Source organism: Camelus bactrianus, chromosome 4 (genome assembly GCF_048773025.1).
Source record: "Camelus bactrianus isolate YW-2024 breed Bactrian camel chromosome 4, ASM4877302v1, whole genome shotgun sequence".
Lineage (NCBI taxonomy): Eukaryota > Metazoa > Chordata > Mammalia > Artiodactyla > Camelidae > Camelus > Camelus bactrianus.
In genome coordinates, this window is record NC_133542.1 from 55052072 (window position 1) to 55060097 (window position 8026).

Here is an 8026-nt window from a genome sequence, read left to right on the forward strand (position 1 = left end):
CACCTGGGATAGAGGCATTTAAGGTGGGCAGTTTAACGAGGTGATAAATAAGTGAAAATGGCCTGGTAGCCTCTTGAGTTTGAAGCCCCAGCTGAGGCTTTATTTAGAAAGGGAAAATTATGAATAGGTTACTCTCAAGGAATTCTGTTACCAGTAATAACCCTGAATGTTAATTGGTCATTTTGCCTTGTTAAAAGTCTTGCAGACCCCTCCAAGTTCTAAGACGACAAGGGAAAGAATGTTTCTTAGATTTACAGCTGAGAGGGAAATATCATATTACTTTGCATTAGGTTATACATTAGCATATTTGTTGAATTGAATTTTCCACTTTCGCTTTTTAATATCTTTCCAATTCTCAACTAGTCTCTTGAAGTTTACAAAGGGGGGGTGTGAGGATTGGTGATGTGTATGCCACAGATGGAGATGGAAAAGCTGCCCAGAACATGTTGACATTAAAAAAAAATAGTTAACATCCCCCTACACTTTAAAACTATGATATTAGGGACAGAGTATTATGGCAAAAGTTACTCGTAGAACATCTGTTCCTTCCAGCGGGAGGATTTCTTTCCTGCCAAGAATTTATGAATTTTATATAGGAGCTCGATTCAGTTTAGGGATGGAGTAAGGAAGCCAGCCGAAGGAGCCCCCACCTCAGCCTGGAATGCAGGGATATGAAGATGGTTCTTGAAGCCGCTGGTGGGGACATGGCTGAGAATGAAAAGATCTCAAACGGCCACTCCTGGTTTAAAGTGAGTAGAACAGTACGAACGAAGGTCAAGTCCACACAAGATTCCCAGTCACAGGAGGCCTAATCTTTTTTAGAGGAGAAGGGGGAGAGTTTGTTGATGGGATAAAACCTGCCCAAAATCTTATCAGCTCCTTTCAGATGTTCCTTTCATTTTCACCTGGGCCAGATAAGCTGTCTTCCACTCATCTCAAAAACTTCAGTCAGTCCCTTCATCTGCACCCAATAGTCTTTTGCCCCCGTTGCTCAGTGAGCCTGGTGACTGGAAGGGTTATCTTTCTAAAGCCATCAGAGGGGTGCTCTGACACTAAATGGATTGGCGGTTGAAACATTAATGAGTCTCTTTTGACTCAAGGCAAGTTTATCTAAGTGGTTTTCCAATGATCTCTTCTGCAGAGAACTTTCTGCTCTTCAGAAGGTGTGTGGAGAGCACGTTGCATTCTCAAGCAGACCATTTTAGGTTCTTACCCTTTAAGTGGAATGGGCTTTATTTTTTTCTTTTTTACTTACAGGATTTCAGATGAAACATGAAAAAAAAATTCAATCCATTTACATATCAAGAATCTAAATTGTTTCTATTTAACAGCAAGAGAGAAAAAAAAACCCATAAACATTAAGGGTTTAGTACATTTGTTCGAGTTAACAAGTATTAAGCACTTACTGCATGCCAGGCACTTTGTTAGGCATCCGGTCTGATACATGTCACATCTCAGGTAATGATAAGTACCATGGGGGAAAAGCAAGCATATTAAAAGATATAAAACACTGGGGACAGTGGGAGGGCTCTTTTAGTATGGTCAGGGAAGGCTGCTCCAAGGAATTGACATCGGAGTGTCCTTCTAGAACTTTCCCAACACAAATATACCCAAAACACATAAACAGATATATTTTTACCAAGTTCGGTCATATTATATAGGTGTTTCTCCCTCCAGTTAACTTCTCCTGAACATTCTTCTGCATATAAAGAGTGCATGGCTCAAGAGTTGGATAGAATGGGGCAGGGGGGTGGGGAGCATATCTCAGTGGTAGAACACATGCTTAGCATGCACAAGGTCTTGGGTTCAATTCCCAATATCTCTTAATAAATTAAAAAAAGAGAAAAAAACAGGTAGAATCAGGTTTAAATTCCAGCTTTGCTCCTCACTGGTTTTGTGATTCCAAGCAGGTTATCTAAGCTTTCTTTGCCTCAGGTCCCTCATCCTTAAAATGAAGAGAAAGGTGATGCCGGCCTCATACGGTTATTGAGGGGACTAAATGAAATACGTGTAAAATGCTGAGTGTAGGGACAGCGTGTAGTAAACCTTAATAAACGTCAGCCCTCACTATTGTTTACTGGATAATTTTAATGGAGCATGGTAGTGCATTCTAAGGACTTACTTTAACCCATGTCATACTATTGGACAGAAAGAGTTGGATATAAACATAACTCAGACAATATGAAATAAAGGGAGAAAAAGAAAACAACAAAACCCCAATGTAGAAAATGTGCCAAAGCAACACGTTTTTTAGGAGCAACTCTGTCTCCTTCTGCCATCCCTGACACTGAGTCTCGCTCACGCATTAAAAATCTGACCATTTACAGAGAAAGACAAATATCATATATCATTTATATGCGGAACCTAAAAAACAAAAGATACAAATCTTATTTACAAACCAAAAATAGACTCATGGGCGTAGAAAACAAACTACGGTTACAAAGGGGAAAGGGCAGGGGAGGGATAAACTAGGAGTTTGAGATTAACAGATACACATTACAACATATAAAATAGATAAGCAACAAGAACCTACTGTGTAGCACAGGAAACTGTATTCAATTTCTTGTAATAATCCATAATGGGGAATCTGAAAATATATATATATATATATATGTCTGTATACAAATAACTGAATCGCTTTGTTGGACACCTGAAACTAATATTGTAAATCCACTACACTTCAATAAAAAACAAAGTTAAAAAAAAAATCTGTCCATTTACCACCTAGGCTTAAGTTCCAGAACATTTGTGTCTTGCTTAGCAGGTAAATCTCTGGCCTGATGCAGACTGAGGATGAGGGTCTGGACAAGTCTCAGGCTGGAATGAGATTCTACGGCGGCACAACTGTGGGGTGCTTGGGGGCCTCAGCTTCCTCCCTGAGCAAAGGAAACTCCAGGTGAACTGTTTCGTGGAATGCCTTCTGGCTGGGGCTCTCATTTGTTCCTTGAGTCTTAACTAGCTCCCAGCCTGGGCTCCCGTGCTCTGAACAGCCTTCCCTGCTTCAGAGATCTGAAATGTCACTCTGAGTCACTGGTCCATGCCCTGAGGCACAGAACCAGATCTATTTTAGGTTGAGATCCCATTTAGGGGAAAAGGGATTATCTTCAGATATCGGGAGCATGAGGAGAATGTTGGCAGAGCGTTGTGGAAGATGGCAGAGAGGGCGTGTTTCCCATGGGACGTGGCTGACAATGTGGGCTCGAAGTCCAGCGCTCCAGAGTGCCACTCCTTCCCGCTGACTTCCTCTTGGGCACTCTCCATCCAAGGGGGCCTCAGAGCATGTGATCTCCAGCAAAAGACACTCTCTTAGGCCAACCTCCAACTGGCCCAACTATCAAAAGGGCTGCTAGTCTTTATTCTGTTTATTCTAATAGAACGGATACACGTGTAAAGTGCTTTGGAATCAGTGAATGAAATGCCCAGGAAGAAAAGCAAAGGCTTATTTACTTCTGATGATTTTATAGAGGCCGTAGGGTTGCTATGATGCTGAAACAGACTGCCTTTTCCTGAGTCATTATCCAAACTGGAGCATAGAAGCATGTGCTGTATTTTAATGGAATGGCTGATAAGATGACTTGTTTCTATTAGAAAGAAGGGTAGATTAGGTCAATCTTGTCCATATAGCTTCCTGCACAGCATAACCCCTGTTTAGTTTAAAAAACAAACACATTCCAAGGAGGTGAGGAACAGATAAACCCCAGCCCCTTCCAAATGCAGTTAGTTTTACTTTATCTGGGAGGTGATGTGATGTGGCAGAAACAGCCTGAGCTTAGGAATCAGGTAGACCTGGGCTCTCATCACAGCTGTGTGACCTTGGGTAAGTCACTTGACTCCTCTGGGCCTCAGTCTTCTCAACTACCAAGGGTGCATAATAACAAATTCCTAAACATCTAGAGCAGTTCTTGGCATACCACAGGTACTCAGTGAATATGAATGCTTTTCATCTGCTTCCAGCTCACTCAACCAGCAAATCCAGGTTCCCAGTACCTTCATCCAAACACGCAAGAAATGTTTTCCTGCGGTCAATGACAAAGACAAAGGATCAAGAAACCGAAGAGTTAAAAAGAAAATAAACAAACAAATAAACCATGTGCCTTAAACCCACAGTCTAAGAAATTGTTCCTGCTCACGCAGTTTCTATTCCAAGTTTTCTGTTGCCATTCTGGGAACGTTGTCAAAGCAAATGTTAGTTAAAAATTGTTTACCAAAGGACAGGTAGTTAAATATCACGCACAGCTGAGAGTATTGTTATCACAAACCTGAAATAGTTTTTCTCAAACCCTTGATTTACAAAGGAAGACATTGGACAGAAGTGTTCAAATATGGCCTGAGGTGGTCAGAGGATTTTTTTTTTTCTTTCAGTTCTTTTTGTAGATTTACTATCTGATCAGATTTCTGTAGTGCTTTTTTTATTTTAACAAAGTGTCATGCATTCTAATTAAGGAAATAATAACTAAAAACGTGTGTGTACCTATACCTGTGAGTTATTTGTCAGTTGCTAAATAGATTTCTGGCTCAGTATTACCGGAGCCCAGGTAGACTCCACCACTCCTAGAGAAAAACCAGTCTATCTCACTTCCTTAATCAGTGCAAACATCCAGCCCTGCAGTTTTATCAATTTTTTAACAAACAGGATTGATTGTATATCAGGGCAAGAAAATGAAAATAAAGAACTAAACCTGGAAGAGGGCATGTGTTCCCAAATGCAAATTGAGATCCAAACATTAAACAATAGGGATCTTCTAATCCTTTTACAAAGGCACAAATTGCAAATCAGACTCCCATGCCAGAGTGGCTTTGCCTAACAAAGTCTTTAATGCAAAGAATCCCTTAGGCAAAGCCTCCTCTGTCTCTACAAGCTTTGGCACCAGACACCAAAAGAGCCTTATGAAGTCAGTTATGCTCCCTAGCCATAAAGTTAGTTGTGCTTACAACAAAATCAGGTTGCTCCCCTGGTCTAGATATGCAATCTCCAATCTACAGAAACCTAAGTTGCCTTGGTTTGCCGATTAAGCTCCATTTCGCTTGAATCATTAATTTCAACAGAAGTTTGTGATATTTTGTTGAATAAGGCCAAATCCTTCGCGCTGAACCTGAATAACGCGTTTTCACATGCTTTAACAGGCACCTGATAAACAAGTTGGATGTATCTAAACTAATAAGCAATCAAGAAAATTGTTGGGGGAAAAACTCTTCATGGGGTTGTAGTTAGTGCGGTTGGGTCTCTCAAAGAACTATCCAATCTCTTTTCCAAGAGAGGTAAACAATTTTTACAGCGGTTAGGAGGCTGATTTTCATTTAACCTACAGTTTACACCCTTGGCAGAGCAATCGTATTAGGAAAAAAATATCTGTAGGCATGTATATTTATCTAGTCTTATTCACCTTTGGTTCTGCCGCTCTTTGCACAGTTACTGGTAAGGTAGGTCCTTGAACAGATTACATATGTTTGAATGGAATTGCACAGAAAGAGAAAGCAGAATAAAACCACATATTTTTACAGTTTTAGGGAATGGTTCCTGTGTTCTCCAAAGAGAGGCACAGTGGTGAGTGAGTATAGTACCCGTCTTAGCTGGCAACCCAATGTTACAGAAGCATAAGAGAGAAGAATGAAATACTTTATTGGACATCAGAGCACGACATGACATTGAATTTAGAACTTTCCTCTTGAAACCATCCTTTAGTATGGTGTCTTAAAAAAAATCTGTATTCCCCTCTAATGTTCCCTTGGGTTCTCGGTTGGAGCCATCGGCTCTGGCTTGTTAAGGGAGACCTGGGTCCTGGTGGGTGTTCAGATCCCCGCTTGCTGTGACCTTGGGTAAGTCCAGTCTTTCTTCCAGGCCTCAGTGTTCTCCTTGAGTTAAAGGGTCTTGAAGACTCTTTTCTGCTTCAGACAGCCTATGTAATTTATAGCTTCAGTGCTTGCGATCTTACTCATTCTTCCATGAGGTAGTAACAATGGCTCACAGGCAGGGGCATTTGTCAACTCCATGCACTGTTTTCTAGAGTCAGTTTTGTAGAAGAGTTTAGACATGTTCAGAAGTCAGAAAATGACGGTCATCCAACCAGCAAAGAGAATCTCGGGCTTGAAGAGCTGGGAACTCTAGGAGGAGTCCCTCTAGGAGGTTGTAGGGGCCAGCCCATAAAATCTAACATGTACAAGGGTAAGATTTTAACAGAGGATCTAGAGTTAGTGGAAGGGAGGGGGCTTTTTAAGAGCTCACGGTGAAGGATATGTAAGTGCATGTCGGGGCAGTGTGGGTCTTACCGGGAGCAGCAGAGACCAGTACCTGCAAAGAAAGGCTCCGAAGCTGAAACAGGCATAGTACTGGGCAGGGGGGCATCCAGAATATTTTGCCATAGCCGGTACACTTAAGGTGTGATTGAGCTTAAGGAGCAGATGTTGGACAGGTTGTGGGGGGTGGGTGCCACAGTTTTAATCTGTATCTACAAGGCCCTAGGGACATTGGGAAGGTGATGAATTGGGGAAGGGCTGGACCAGATCTGTCTGATCAAGAGAGCTGTGTGCTCGGACAGAAACAGGCACTTTTCTTTTACCTCAGACAAAAAGTATCATATTCATGGTAGAGTGACCAGCTCAAAAAACTTCTGCAGTCAACTTCCTCATCCCGTCTACCTTGACAAAGGAAAGAGCATATTGACTGGGAGACGGGAAGTCTGGGGCTTTTGACTCCTAAATAAGTTTACTGGAAGAATCTGGATGTTAGTAAAGACTTCTGAATCGGGGTGGATCCATTTTGCCTGTAGCCCTACCTGCCCAGCGGACTGAGGACAAAAGCATTCAAAGAGAAATGCTTTGAGTGTGTCAGCAAGAAAGAAAAACAAAACACTAAACTATGAAGGGAACCTTGGTTTCCTCGTCCATAAAATGGGGATGAGAGAGGGAAAACTCACCCCTACCTTTTGTCCTGAGGATTCATTGAGGTAATGGAGCGTGTAAATCCTTCGTGGACGTCACAGAGTTGTGCAGAAGTAAGGGCAACTATACGCGCCAAAAGTGACCCGGATCAGAAAAGAAGTCCGCTTGTCTTTACTGAAAAATTCCCTTTCATCTGTCGTGTCTAAGAGACCCTGCTTAGGGTTTGTACCAATTCACTTATCTCCTTGGCTTTCAGCAAATGCATCTAGAGTTCCTTCGATTCCTTGTAAAGTTATTTATCCATGGGTATGCTGGTCAGGAGCCCGAGTGCATTGGCTTTGTGTCATGGTGATCTGGCCACTCTTCAGTAAGAAGTTGACCCAGTGCCAGTTAGTAAGGATTCAAATATTATAAGTGAGATAGGAATTATAACCCCACTCAAACTTCCGGCCTCAGATATCTTAGAATGGACATGTTTGACTGTTTGCCCTAATTTATTTTATGATTATTTAAGTAACCCTTTTTTTTCCCCCCTTAGCAGAGGCACTGGGGATTGAACCCAGGACCTCATGCACACCAAGCAGGTGCTCTACAACTGAGCTAAACCTTCTTCCCCACTAACTGATTTTAGATAATTGTCAAGTCTCCACTTGGGGCTTCATTCATCTATCTATTTATTTATCTTTTCATGAAGAGCTACTTCTTCTTGTTTCTTACTGTTTAGATGATAACATGTAACAAAGACATGAAAAGACACATAAAAGGGAGGCAAGTGGTCCTGGTACTCTAGGATTATCACTGTAATTATTGTGTTGCGTCAATGAAAAATGTCCTAGAAGGTGTGCTCAGCTGTCAAAGGGATTCTAGAAGTGCGAATTTACTTCTTGTCATTGTTATTAAATTGGATTTCTATTTATTTCCTCCTTTTCCTTTAAGAACAAGTGGAAAAAGACATTTAGGAGGGCGGGTTGCAACATGCTGACTCATCTAGTGTGTTGAGAGACGGAAGCAATTCGAAAAAGTGACATTGACACCAGCATTGTGGAAAACAATGTAAAAATGGACTCCCGGCGTACATGGCTCCAGAGAAGTGATTTCACTCCTGTTCCCACCCTGTGTGTTTCCTCCCCCACAACTAAGTCAACTG